The sequence below is a fragment of the Elgaria multicarinata genome, chromosome 1, assembly GCF_023053635.1.
Source record: "Elgaria multicarinata webbii isolate HBS135686 ecotype San Diego chromosome 1, rElgMul1.1.pri, whole genome shotgun sequence".
NCBI classification, from domain to species: Eukaryota; Metazoa; Chordata; class Lepidosauria; order Squamata; family Anguidae; genus Elgaria; species Elgaria multicarinata.
In genome coordinates, this window is record NC_086171.1 from 210,055,498 (window position 1) to 210,069,855 (window position 14,358).

General features: G+C 44.2%; 1 protein-coding gene across 3 annotated transcripts in view; it reads right to left on the bottom strand.

Annotated features, from left to right (window-relative positions):
• KCNQ2 (potassium voltage-gated channel subfamily Q member 2) overlaps window positions 1–14,358 on the bottom strand; it is a 153,558-nt gene that overhangs the window by 29,403 nt on the left and 109,797 nt on the right. The window lies entirely within an intron of this gene.

Sequence of the window (14,358 nt, forward strand, 5' to 3'; positions counted from 1 at the left end):
CTGAAGTGGGGGAAGGAAACAGAGCGTCCATTTTCCGGTGGCTTCACTACCCACAACGCAAAGTGATGTATCATAGTCGGAATGGAGGCGGCCACCTTGGAGAACATTTCATAGATACATTCCTATTGGGAGTCTTCACCTTACCACAGGGATGGGGAATGTGTGACCCTCTAGAAGTTGTTGGACGGCAACTCCATCATCCCTCACCACTGACTATACTAGGTAGATCTGATGGGAGTTCCAGGCCAACAACTGGAGAGCCACATGTACCCAACCCCTGTGGTACTTGATTCAAGAACATTTTGTAAGCTTCTAAAAATGGTCATTTAGGACTTTTGTACAAGTATTAGTGAACATTTGTTTTCATCCACTATTCGATACATTGCCTTGTCTTTCTACCCCTCCCCCAAACATCTGCCAATGTATTTTTACCTCAATATCAGATATATATTTTCTTACGTATAAAAAGTGGTCTCACTGCCTAAGTGCACGGTCACAAAATTAAGCGGGAAGTGTGAGGCTACACAGCTGCACTCTCTGGGGACTTTCTGGGCCAGGTTTCTCCTACTTCATTTCTGAATATTAACTGACAGGGCTATACCCTCCACCTGAGAATTAAGATGAATGAGAGATTATGGGAAATGCTAACGCACCCTCTTTGTTGGGGCCAGGATAGGGCCCAGATCTAAAAATGGAGGCTCCCCTGTGCTTGAACCTAAGTTCATGCCAGAAGTGCAGCGCGGAGAGAATGTTTCTTTGTTGACGAGGAAAAAGCAGGTGGTCAAGCTTTCATCATTTACCCAGGCTTTCCAAATCTAGAGGTTTCATGTTGCTTGCCAATCACAGTTGCTGATGTTGTACCCTGTGTTAATTCAGTCCACTTTTTTTGTTCCATTCAGTACTAGATTAATGCCCCAATATTTTCTTCTACGCCCGAAAGAAGAGCTCTGAGGCCACGGCACGTGGTCTGTAGTAGCTCAATGCAACTGAGGTTTCTGGGTCAAACTTTGTCATCCTCCTTCTATTCTTCTAAGTGGTTTCTGAATGATCAGTGATGTAAGACAGACTGGTGGCCCAGTGGTGTAGCCCAGCATGAAATTTCTTTTGTTATTTCTTTCTTTTTGTTTTGTATGAGGACACTTAAGTGTTTCCGCCAGCATTTTCTGCTCTAGGTCCTCCCAGCTGTATTCCTCCTGCAATGTAATGTGTGTGTGTGTGTGCTCGTGTCCCATGGTGGGAAAACCTAGGAGGAGAGTGATCTAGACCAGAGAGGTGGTGGGCAGGGAAAATGTTAGACACCACCACCACTCTGCAACTTCTCAAATCTAAATTTTCCATTCCCACAGCTGCTTTTCTCAAAAAAAACACCACCCACTATTAGAGCTCTGTTGTGTGCATCTCTGTGTTACATGTAACTTGTGTTAAAGAAGAGGCAGATAGTTTTACACATTCACGTTTGCACTGGAAAACATCAAACATTTCATACAGAGAGAAATCTGGTTAGGTGGGGAAGATTTCACATGACTTGTCCATAAAGAAGAACCAGAACTGCTGTTATTGCTATTGCTGTTAATGCTACAGAACTGTTATTGTTATCGCTATTGCTTTCATTAAAGGAAGTCCAAGTCCAGAACAAGGGGCAGGGACCACAGCTCAATGGGATGTGCTTTGTGAGCAGAAGGTCCCAGGTTCAATTCCTGGCTTCTCCAGCTAAATGGATCATGAAAAATCACTTTGCCCTGGAGCACTGCTGCTAGTCAAAGTAGACAATGCTAGGCTAAATAAATAGTTGAGCCTGGTATAAGGTTTCCTAGGATCAGAGCTTCCTCACACCACAGAAGAATTGTACTAAGAGTTGGGTCACTTGCTGGATACTTATTTCAAATGAAGGCTGCATTAGGCCATTAGTCTATCTCAACCTGGAGCTAGATAGACAGTTGGACTCCAGCTTCCATCATGGTTGGCTGTTGGCCATGCTGGCTGGGTCTAATGAGAGCTAGAGTCCAACAGCATCTGGACAGCCACAAATTCCCCATCACTGATGAAGCCAATTATTGTCTGCTTTGACTTTCACTGAAGGTCTTCTGCAACAGCATTGCCAGGGATTAAACATGAGACCTTTTGCATGTAAAAGACCACTGTAGGGATTAAACATGGGTCCTTTTGCATGTAAAAGACCACTGTAGGGATTAAACATGGGTCCTTTTGCATGTAAAAGACCACTGTAGGGATTAAACATGAGACCTTTTGCATGTAAAAGACCACTGTAGGGATTAAACATGGGTCCTTTTGCATGTAAAAGACCACTGTGCTATGTCCCCTGCTAAATACGCTTTCCTAACCATTGTCAAGGAGGGCCATATAGAAGCTTGGAATACAACCAGGAAAGGATCTTCCAAGGCTGTGCTGATCCCTGGAGACTCCTTAGCAATATTGGGAGTGGAGAGGAAATTAGGGTCCTGATGGGATTCCTAAACAACTCTCAGATGGTTTCACTAGTGGAGGGTAAAGCAGTGGCAGCTGCAGACAGAAGCATCCCATAAGAATACTTCCGGGGGCAGGTTGTGGGGAGGAGTTGAGGCACCTTAGGGAGAGCAAACATTCTTTTGCAAGGGACAATGGGAGGGCATGCAGACAAGTGGAGAACTAGTGGAGGCTGAAGTCCCAAGGCTATGTCAACTTTGGAAACTGGATGTGCTGCATGATCACTGCAGAAAATCCTGCGTAACAGGATATTTAAGATGGCATGCAATGTCCACCAGGCTGCTGCCATATCATATCTCAAGTTTGTGCAGGTGTTGTGACCTAAAACTGAGAGAGAACCAATATGGAGAGGGGGTGAGATAGGAATTCACTACCACAAGATGCAGTGATGGCCACCAATTTGGATGGCTTTAAAAGGGGGTTGGATAAATTCCTGGAGGAGGAGAAGGCTATCAATGGCTACTAGCTCTGATGGTTATGTGCAACCTCCAGTATCCGAGGCAGTAAGCCTGTGTGCTCCAGTGGCTGGGGAACTTGGGTGGGAGGATGCTGTTGCACCATGTCCTGCTTTGTTGGTCCCTGGCCAATGGCTGGTTGGCCACTGTGTGAACAGAGTGCTGGACTAGATGGACCTTTGGTCTGATCCAACATGGCACGTCTTACGTTCTTATGTTCTTATCAAATGTGGATAGGATAAGCCAAGAGAGGTAATTAGAGGCTCCTTCCTAAATAAATTTCAACCTGCATAGATCTACCTACAGCAGCAAACTCCAAAGCAGAGATGGCAGTCAGTATTTCAGACGCAGAAACAGCTTAGCAGGGCAGAACTGACCCACTTGATCTATTGAGGATGACAAACCTCTATCAATACTGGCATATCAGCCTGTTATATCCCTGAACTCAACAGAGGACATGGGAAAGTAAACTACGTATTAGGCTAGGATGAAATACACAATGGTACTTACACCTTTTAAAAATAAAATCGAACATTAATAATGTGGAACTGCAGATGCACTCCTATGCAATCTGTGAAAGCCTGAATGAAGAGAAGGTGGGATGTTTTCCAAAGCAATTGGCTTCATAGAAAACGAACAAGTCGTTAACGATAGAGCCAGACCCACTGCTACGTTAAGGTTCCTTCAGCCAGACAACTGTTTTCCAAGTTAATTAGCAGTAGCATGCAGGCAAATTTCAGCAGGGTACGATGCCATTGGGAAGGCTAACTAAACTGGTCAGGAGAGGGGGGAAGTGGCAAGCATTTGCAGCGGATTCAGGACCATGGTTCCATCTAAACAAGGTGAAGCACACTGTCTCTGAGAGCGGATACGGAGACACCAACAACTTAGGTTGATAGGTGAAGATGGGTTTGTGCTCTGGTGTGAAGTTGTTGGGTTCATGTGAAAGGTGTAGAAACCTATGCAGGATCAGTTATAGTGTGTTGATACTCGAAACCAAATATGAAAATGGTGCCCCATTAAATACGAAAGTGACTAAAACCTACCAATACCTTATTAGAGCTAATGAATACTTTACCGCAGACGTTGAAACAGCCAGATAAAAAAATGCATTCCTATATTGTATTCGCTCCCCCCTCCCCCCTTTGTAACACATAGCTGGTTTTATAAATTCAACATTTGCTCCTGAAAATTTCATTAAAATGATGCACAGCCTATAATGGAGCATGAAGCAAAAGTATTTTACTCTTAGTTCTGCAACCCTTACATAACAAAAAATAATGGGTGCTTTGGATTTTACTTTCTTACCAAGGCCACAGCTAGACCTAAGGTTTATCCTGGGATCATCCAGGGTTCGCCCCTGCCTGAGCACTGGATCTCCTGTGTGTCACCTAGGTTGTAGCTAGACCTAAGGTTTATCCCTGGATCGTCCAAGGGTCAAACCTGTTCATCTAGGTGACACACAGGGGATCCAGTTCTCAGGCAGGGGCGAACCCTGGATGATCCCAGGATAAACCTTAGGTCTAGCTGTGGCCTTAGATGAACAGGTTTGACCCCTGGACAATCCAGGGATAAACCTTAGGTCTAGCTATGGCCCAAGTCTCTCTCTAAGGACTGCATCTCTCTGTACAGCAGCTCATGGGACATTTTGTTTCTTTCCTTATGTTCCTATCACTTCATCAAGGGGTTTTCCAGATTTTGCTTGCGTTTTAGAGCAGTTAAAAAACATTATCTACATTTTCTACTTGTTCCTAATAACTGCTAACACCATTGACTTCCTTTTAGGAGTAGGACTAATGAATTCTTTCAATGTACAAGCCTACGGCCACATTTTATTGTCACTCTTTCAAACACCACCATTTTATCATGTATTCCAAGGTACAGCAGGAAAACTGCTAATGATCATACAGCATTCAAAACTGCGCTAAGCACCATGTAAGTCCCTTCGGAAAGTAAACATTTGTCACTGCTCTGAGCTCATGGATTTGTGAGAGCGCATTTTCCAAAGATGGAAGCAAAATACCGGGAAATAATTGACATACCTCCACTGTCCAAAAGCTTAAGGCCCACTATTTCTAGTACAAACAGACAAACGCTTATGACGCAGACCTCAGTGAAAGAAGAAGGCAGATGGTGCACATGCTTGAAATTCAAAACCAGACTATATTCTGCCTCGAATGAACGCAACTGGTGGTTTAGGGGTGGAACCTGAGCCCACAAAACCAGGAGAAAGATAGTATGTTTACACACTACTAGCTATAACCAGTACATAGTAGGAAAGGAGCACTGAAGTTAAGACAGATCTGGAAGATTTTTAATCTACACTTTGGGGGCGTCTTCCTTATCCCTTAAAATGCCATCTTTAAGATCAGAGAATCACTTCCAGTTGCCTTTGAGGGATTAGAGCATGAGGTGCCACTGGGTGGAGAAGGGGGTTTATTTTACTGCCCCCATGTCAGAAATTACTTAGGGTGCTCAGGTGACGACACTCACGCTTGAGAATAATAATGGTGGATAGGCCCACAGCCATTTTGGAAATGGTGTCGCCATGTTGGAAGCAGCCATCAGACTTCCAGTAGTCTTGGCCATCCTGCTTTGCCAAGAGAAGACGTCTCAACGGGAAGGTGAGATCTGGCATAAAACACCTGGTGAGAATTAGAATTCAGGATTCTACAGCTCCCGCATCCAGCTAGCCCAAGAACACGCTACAATGACGCCTTAGGGCATGCATCATTTTCTCATGCTGAAGACCTTTTTATTCTCTCAGTATTTTAACACTTAATTTTAACTTAAATTAAAATTTTACTGTTTTAACTCTGTATTTTAATTTTATATCAATTTTGCTGCGTGGTTTTATCCTGGTTGTGCTTTTTATACTGTATTTTGTATTTGTGCTTTTAACATGTTGGTTGTTTTATTATGGTTTTAATTTTTGTGAACCGCCCAGAGAGCTTCGGCTATTGGGCGGTATAAAAATGTAACAAATAAATAAATAAATAAATAAAATACATCCACTTAGAGGTGGGATTTGTGAACATAACCTTGTGAACATAACCTTGTCTTCCTAATGTAATCTCTTCCCTCCTGCTAGTATTTTAAAAAAAAAAAAGGAAAGAGCTATACATGTTTGGGTACTTAATTTAAAAGTCAGATCTTTGACACTTTTGAAACAAAAGATTGATGACTTTAGGAGTTAAATTGGATTCCAAAAATTGACATGCATCCATCACATTTTGCAAGCATTCTGTGGCATTCTAACCCATCCTTGCACTAGCAAGTCCACACTTAACTGGAAAAAAACAAACCAAGGCCATAGCTAGACCTAAGGTTTATCCCTGGATCTTCCAGGGGTCAAACCTGTTCATCTGGGTGACACACAGGGGATCCAGTGCTCAGGCAGGGGCGAACCCTGGATGATCCCAGGATAAACCTTAGGTCTAGCTGTGGCCCAAGTGTCTACCATTCAAAGCATGCAAAGGGAAGAATTAGTAATTTCGTAATCATATGGTGTACCTAAGGGACCTAAGGGTTTGATTTTTTAAAAAAAAATAGTGTGGAGGGTTCAAAGACAAACCAGGGTCAGTTCTGACCATTTTGAAGGAAGCTGCCAGTTCCTCAGAAGCGTCAAGACTGCTGTGTCAGGAAACCCACATCACTGCAAAGTCTTTGAAGCTGATTTAACTGTCACAGAGTCAGCTGAGTAAGAGATGATGCATGAACTGGAATCTGTGATTCAGTGAGTTTAGTTTCCTCACAGCGCCCAAACCTTGTTCAATAGTAACTGCAGTTATGCATACATCCACTGAAGAAGGACCTGTAGCTAAAATGGGTTGAAGATTAGTCGTCTGTGGCTGCGTAGTAGAAGTGCTAGAAGAGCCAGGCTTGTTTTCAAATGCCGCCAAACCAGATCCGTAAAGGAGAAGTCCATTCACTAGAACTATTCAGTGACATCTAAAGGAACCATGTTCCGGTAGACCTGCAATGCAGGTCAACACACGCATTTCCAACTTCTAATATCAATATTAAACTGCGGAATTCCCAATTTAATTCCAATGATTCCAGTATCTATATTTTCTAGGATAGTATTCATATCCCCGATAATATTCATATCCTTTTAATTGCCATTGGTCTTTAGCTTGCTAAGAAAGACTCTAGCTACGCAAGATGACACATTTCAAATGGCCTCCCCTTCCACCATTTCTCTATTTTGTCTATCTGGGAAGTCAAGAAAGCTGCCAATGTCTGTTTTCCATGAAAGGGCATGACACAGGGTCTTCCTTTGCATTAGCTCATTGAGCACCTCTATTAAGCAGATGAGTGATCAGAACAGAAGGGAGTAGGGGAAAGGAAGAGACAGAAAAAGAGAGGATGAGCCGTGCAGCTTTGGATTAGTTCAGTGCGAAGCAATTCCCGTGGTACCTAGAGTTTCCTGAGCAGCATCCACAAAGTGACTTTCTGCACGGATTGCTTTTACTGAAAATGAGGGGAAAGTAGAAAAATTAGACCAGATGGCTCTTGCCAAACAGGAAACTTTGATCAACCGTAGAAAGGAATTGGGAAGGCCACATTCATTATGGATATTATGGATCTAGGATGTTTTTTCCTACCTTACGCAAAGCGCAATCAAAATATGACTAAGTTACAGCTTTGCAATTAAAAATAGTACTACAAATAACCCCTTCTGCATTAGAAACGGGAACATTATTTTCTCAGAAAGATCTCTAATGGTGTATGGAGGTGCTCAAAATGTTTTGTTTGGGATTTCCCCCCCCTCCCAAATATTAATCATTGCTGGCAATTTCCATGGTTCCAGAAACGCGTATATTCTATCTTTCAACAGGAGAGGGGGGAGACAATTCTCTATTTAATTTAATTTCTATATTCAGTATTTGCTCTCGAGTTATTTTTGCTGTTTTTCCCACTCCCAAATATTAATTCTTGACATTTTTTAATCTACTCACTCAATCACCCAGCAAAATTGTTTAACAAAGGGAGTAACTGCCCCACTGAACTCATTCTAACCATATATTCCATCTTACTCTTGAGTTATCTTGACATATTTATTTGTCTCTTATTAATTATTGGCACTTGCTGTGTTTGAAAATATTGGCATCTTTTTTCTGGCTAAAGTAAAATAGAAGGCTGTGGTTGAAAATAACAATAGTACAATAGGAGTGATAACACTCAACCACAAAGGTACTAAGAAAGTTTTATAGACGAATAATTCAAAAGATATCACAAATGTACAAAAGACAGGCATATAGATAACAATTACAAGATGTTCATCAAACATTCATAATGGAGCCTGCAATAAGTTGGCATCCATTAAACATTCATGACAATAATCAATGATCTCATAAATATGCGTCTAATAAATAATTTCATAAAGTATCTAATAAACAGTAGTCTGGTACAAGTTCAGTTTCGAGAATTATTATTATTATTATTATTATTATTATTATTATTATTATTATTATTTATTTATTTATATAGCACCATCAATGTACATGGTGCTGTACAGAGTAAAACAGTAAACAGCAAGACCCTGCCGCATAGGCTTACAATCTAATAAAATCATAGTAAAACAATAAGGAGGGGAAGAGAATGCAAACAGGCACAGGGTAGGGTAAGCAGGCACAGGGTAGGGTAAAACTAACAGTATAAAGTCCGCACAACATCAAGTTTTAAAAGCTTTAGGAAAAAGAAAAGTTTTTAGTTGAGCTTTAAAAGCTGCGATTGAACTTGTAGTTCTCAAATGTTCTGGAAGAGCGTTCCAGGCGTAAGGGGCAGCAGAAGAAAATGGACGAAGCCGAGCAAGGGAAGTAGAGGCCCTTGGGCAGGCGAGAAACATGGCATCAGAGGAGCGAAGAGCACGAGCGGGGCAATAGTGTGAGATGAGAGAGGAGAGATAGGAAGGAGCTAGACCGTGAAACGCTTTGAAGGTTAACAGGAGAAGTTTATATTGGATTCTGAGCCGCGGCTATACATTTAGAGTGGAACCCTCCAAGGTTTATCACCACATCATTTTCACGTATTCAAGCCGTCAGATAATGCTCTGGCTTGAATACGTGAAAATGATATGGTGATAAACCTTGGAGGGTTCCACTCTAAATGTATAGCCGTGGCTCCTTTTGTGAACCAGTTGCGTCCTACTGACGAAGAATTCTCGAAACAGAACTTGTACCGGACTACTGTTTATTAGACGCTTTATGAAATTATTTATTAGACGCATATTTATGAGATCATTGATTATTGTCATGAATGTTTAATGGATGCCAACTTATCGCAGGCTTCATTATGAATGTTTGATGAACATCTTGTAAATATGCCTGTCTTTTGTACATTTGTGGTATCTTTTGAATTATTCGTCTATAAAACTTTCTTAGTACCTTTGTGGTTGAGTGTTATCACTCCTATTGTACTATTACTATCTTTTTTCTGGCAACAGGTGCTTAAAAGCATGGGAAAAGCACACAGCCTAAAATGTATACATTTTGCAAAACCAAGGTTGGGGGGGCCGGCTTCTTTGTTGTGTAAAACGTGCTGTAATTCGGATTAACACATGTGCTCCACACAACACAGGGCAAAAAGAGCCATTATAAGACAGCTGCTGCCCCACCATCTCTCTTTGCTCTTTCTTTCTGGCCGTGTCTAGTACAAACAAGATGTGATGTGAAAGCACCATGGACTGCATCTCCGCACATCCTTGGCTGATAAATGTTAGGGTGACTCAAAGCACCATTGGGGCCACTTAACGTTATTTTTATTAGATACTTTACAAAAGAGACGCCATGGGCATGTCTACACCTCCCGGTGTTCCGGGAGGGAGGGGGGAGGATCTCGCGAAATGCTGATCGTGGGATCCTCCCCCTGCGTTCACACGTGGCGCACGACGTCCAGGGAGGAAGGAGGATGTTGTGCCTGCCATATATTCTTTTTAAAGAAGAGGAGCTGGAGTGCGCATGCGCTCCAGCGAAAAAGTTGGGGTGGGAAAGCCCCAACCCTGCTCCACACCCTACCCCTGATGGCCATGGACTCTTCCCATCCTAGATCCTTCCCTCTGATGACCCCCACGGAGAAGAGGGAAGAAGCCGGGATGGGTGGCCACACCACCTGCAGTCTTTGGGATCATCCCAGGACCACGGGAAAAGCCTCAAAGAAAGGGTATGGCAATATCCCGGGGAAATGGATGCACAAGGATGATGCCGGCACAATCCCCAGAATATCACCTGGTGTAGACATGCCCCACGTCTCTTATAAACAGCTAGTTTGGCCCAAAGACACATCCCTTTCGCAGTTTCGAATGTGCTGTTCTAATAGAGCCATCATAAGAACCTCTCGGCCGCATTTAAAATGCAGAAGGGGAAACCCTGCTTGGCTTGCGGGGGGAGCAGTAATTTGAACTTGGCAGCCTGAAGGCTGTTTTCAGAGTGAGCCAGAAATCTTTGTGTGAGAGCAGACCAATGCCAAATTAGATAGCCTGTGGTTCCAGCCCAGCTCCTGCCATCCTGGGCCAATGGGTCAAGCTATCTAACATGCACAGACACCACGAATCTCCTGCAGACATCCCAATTACATGACAAATGTTGTAAGTTGTTCAACTGCTAGGGACCAAAAGGCTGTGCAGAGCAACGGAGGGGTTGCTTCGGTAGCCTGGCATCGTTACCATCAGCCAGCCTTCAAGTCTGTCTACAGCTCCTTCTGCGCCCACTTTCTGGAGGGAAGAGCCTGGAAACTAGACTATGGCATCAGCTGGGAGGGACAAGAAGACTCAAAGCACACATGCTACCAATTGTATCTATTAAAATGATAACTCTATGAGTAGTTTGAATAGTAAGCTAGTTTTGGACCCAATTTCATCTCAAACACAGGGTATATGTATGTATAAATAAACTGGATGATCCCTGTCCACACTTCGCAGGAGGCATGGGAGAAATGGGCCCCTGAAGATGTCATTGGACTACAACATCTCATCATCTACTGACCATGTTGACTGAGGCTGCTGGGAGTCGGAGCCCAGCAACGTCTGGAGGGACACAGGTTTCCTAACCCTGCTTTACAGCATCTTCATCTAACATGACCTCCCAAGGGCTCAGGCATGTCAGAATGTTACAGACGCATGCTGTAAAGCAAGATGACCCGGGCAGAGCTTTTTAGATGCTCCTGGGGTGAGGAACTCATCTAACTAACCAGCCAGGAACCAAATCAATCAGGCCAGTCTTCCCCCTAATCTGGCGCTCTCCAGTTATGCCGAACTACAACTCCCATACTCCCCAGCCAGTGTGGGTGTGCTGGCTGGGGATTATGGGCGTTGTAGTCCAACACAGCTGGAGGGCGCCAGGTGGGGGGGAAGGCTGAACTAGGGTTAAGAAGCGAGGCACACCAACATCTGTGTTATATCAACTGGAATATGAAGAACAGCATGGATATGTCTGTAGTTTACTTTCTGAAGGTTAAGACATATGGTGAAAGTGTCGGACTGGGGCTAGAGAAACCCGGGTTCAAAATCTTACTCAGCCATGAAGCTCACTGGGTGTCCTTGAGCCAATTTCTCTCAGCCTAAGCTCCCTTACAGAATTGTTTTGAGGAAAACAGAGGGAAGATAAGAGGAGCGACAAGCTGAATATCTTGGAGGGAGGGCAGGATAAATATGAAATAAATACAATAAATAAAAGACAAAAACAACCAGGCTGGAAAAGGGTAGAAGTCAGGGAACAGCTCTACCTTCTCTAGAAACTGCTTCAGGCACACAAAACACACCTGCCCAAAGAGGCTAGTTTGGCACCTTCACAAGAGCGGTTTACTACCTGCTTCGTTTTTCAAGTTGGGGCAAGGGGCAGAGGGGGGACCAGTCACATTTCTCACAATGGGTTCTCCATAGGGCTGCAATGTTTAGTCAATCAATCAATTAGATTAACCAATGGGAAAAAAATATTCCCTAAAAAGCTGTCCCCAATTAATCAGGCTGATTTTTAAAAAAAATGTTTTTAAGCACCATCATCATTTCAAAATGGCGGATCCAACATTATTATTTTTTCTCTTTCTTGTTCCCAGAGATCCCAGGGGCAGCTCCAGGTCCAACCTGGTGTCCATCCTATCACGCGCAGGGCCTACAGATGTCTCCTCCCCCACGTCGTCTTGGCCCATGCAGATACTGGGCCTGTTCAGACGACACTTCAAGCTCTGTGGTGAGCGAAACTGTGGTTCTCTGGAGTTAGCGCTAACCACAAGCCGTGCTGTCGCACACAACACTTTAAGCCACGGTTAGAGCCGCTAACCCTGCTGCAGACAGTCCGACTGTGGTTAGTGAGTGAGCAGAGTTTAGCGAAATGTATCGCACAAGACACCTTAAACCCTGCTGCTTAACCAAAAGCCTTAACCAACAGGGTTTAAGGTGTCTTCCGAACAGGCCCGCTTGTGACTTCACCATCAAGCCAGGGTTTTCCCCTCCCCATTCCCCCTGCATTAATAATTTTGCATTATCTGATAGAGAGACCTGGGAAGCTGAAAAGTTTGCACATTTTTATGATCTCTTGATTGGCCTAGTAAAGGTATTATATTGATATGCATTTTAGAATTCATCTTAGAACAGGCATTCTATTCTCCTTAAAAGGGGTGGTGTCTTTTTTAAGTTGATCCCAGCTGCAACAACACCCTGCGTGGTGCATTTAAAAACAAAGGGAACTTTGTTCTTTAGACTCTTGTTTTTGTCATATGCAATTTTATGCAGATTTAAGAGATCAGCCCCCTCAAAGATCAATACCCCTGAAGGGGAGCTTTGATGTTGGGTGGGTCGCGTGAAGGGGCTGGATTCTATTTGCCCTGGTGGGTCAGGCGGACTCTTGTGCTCCTGGGCAGCCAGTATAAACCAAAGCAGTGGAGTGTGCTGAATAATGAGAAATGGGGAGCTCCCCTGGTCCAGAGCACCCCATTTCTATCCTGGCTTTGCAGGAGGGGAAGCATGCAACATGCTGGCAGGGGAGAGAGGGAGCCAGTGTACAGTGCTTCTATGCTGGCCAGGCAAGAAGAGAAGCCTCTGTTCTCTTTGGTCTGCTTCTCCCATCTCCAAAGCTCCTGAAGCCAAGCATTTCTCAGGCCAAGAAACGGTCCTAAGAGAGGCAACCAAACTGCCTGATAAGGGAAAATCCATAGGGAACCTTCAGAAAAGCATCGAATCATAGAATAGTTGAGCTGGAAGGGGACTATAAGGCCATCGTGTCCAACTCCCTGCTCAATGCAGGAATCCACATTAAAGCATGTCTCACCGGTAGCTGTCCAGCTGCATCTGGAACGCCCCTAGTATGGGAGAGCCCATGACCTCTCTAGGTAATTGGTTCCATTGCTGCACTGCTCTAATAATCAGGAAGTTTTTCCTGATGTCTAGCCGGAATCTGGCTTCCTGTAACTTGAGCCCGTTATTCCGTGTCCTGCACTCTGGGAGGATCGAAAAGAGATCCTGGCCCTCCTCTGTGTGGCAACCTTTTAAGTATTTGAAGAGTGCTATCATGTCTCCCCTCAATCTTCTCTTCTCCAGGCTAAACATGCCCAATTCTTTCAGTCTCTCCTCATAGGGCTTTGTTTCCAGACCCCTGATCATCCACGTTGCCCTCCTCTAAAGCCCCTCTAGCTTGTCTGCATCCTTCTTGAAGAAGAGACATGGGCCATTTCTACACCTGCCTTTTCCCCTGGGATCGTTCCTGTGCATCCAAATGACACACAGGGGATCCCGGGAGCAGGCAGGGACAATCCTTCCATTTTCCTGGGATAACCCTTAGGTGTCGAAACGGCCATGCTGAATAGTATACCTCTATGTGAAAAAGTATTTCCTTTTATCTGTCCTCAATCTCCCACCATTCAGCTTCACTGGATGAACCCAATCTCTAGTATTCTGAGAGAGCAGGAAAAGAACTCCCTATCCCAGCAGGATCCGTGCCTTCCAAGGCTTGCTTTCTCAACTGGAGAGGCACTCTTGCTAGAGCCAGCCTCCATGCTTTGGAAGCGCTCTTCTCTGCTGCTCAGCACTGAAGAAAGGCACTGTCCATGCAGACGTGCATGTAAGTGTGAGCCAAATGTAGGCTGTGCCCATCTCTACTGGACTCACACCTTAAAATAAAATACTGCCACACACTAAAAAATATGTTTTACTGGGGGTGGGTTGCAGCCGGAGTTCAGAATTTTTGCAAGGGAGCCACCAACTCATCCATTAGGGACCAGACGCAACTGCTGCCTAATGGACCACTTGCCTCTGATAAAGGGATGTCTACTTTCTGCAAGTGCTAGTGGAGGCTGGTGGCTCAGATGCCAGTGGGGTGAAACCCAGTCCAGATTCACCGCCCCACTAATATCCAAGCCGCCAGCCTCCACTGGCAAGACCAACCGTCTTTTGCACAGTAATGACTTCCAAAATATGAAGAGGCTT